Source organism: Myotis davidii, unplaced genomic scaffold (assembly GCF_000327345.1).
Source record: "Myotis davidii unplaced genomic scaffold, ASM32734v1 scaffold99, whole genome shotgun sequence".
Classification (NCBI taxonomy): Eukaryota; Metazoa; Chordata; class Mammalia; order Chiroptera; family Vespertilionidae; genus Myotis; species Myotis davidii.
Genome location: NW_006291015.1, coordinates 114,550 through 114,880, shown reverse-complemented (window position 1 = coordinate 114,880; position 331 = coordinate 114,550).

Genomic DNA, 331 nt, shown 5'->3' with positions numbered 1-331 from the left:
ACCTAGGGATTGGGCCTGCCCTCTGCCACCCGGGAGCAGGCCTAAGCCAGCAGGGCGTTATCTCTCGAGGGGTCCCAGACTGGGAGAGGGCACAGGCCAGGCTGAGGGGTCCCCCCTTCCCCCCGAGTGCACAAATTTTTGTGCACCGGGCCTCTAGTATATAATAAAATGTTGGCTTGTTATGGTAGGGATATGGAAATAAAGTGACAATAAAATATATTTAACTATTTTCTACATGGTTTTTATTGTTCTGAGTGATTTGGGAGGGGCAATTACACAATTGATCTAAGTTAGATTTTTTTCTGAAAAAGAGTTGCATTATTTTTACTTT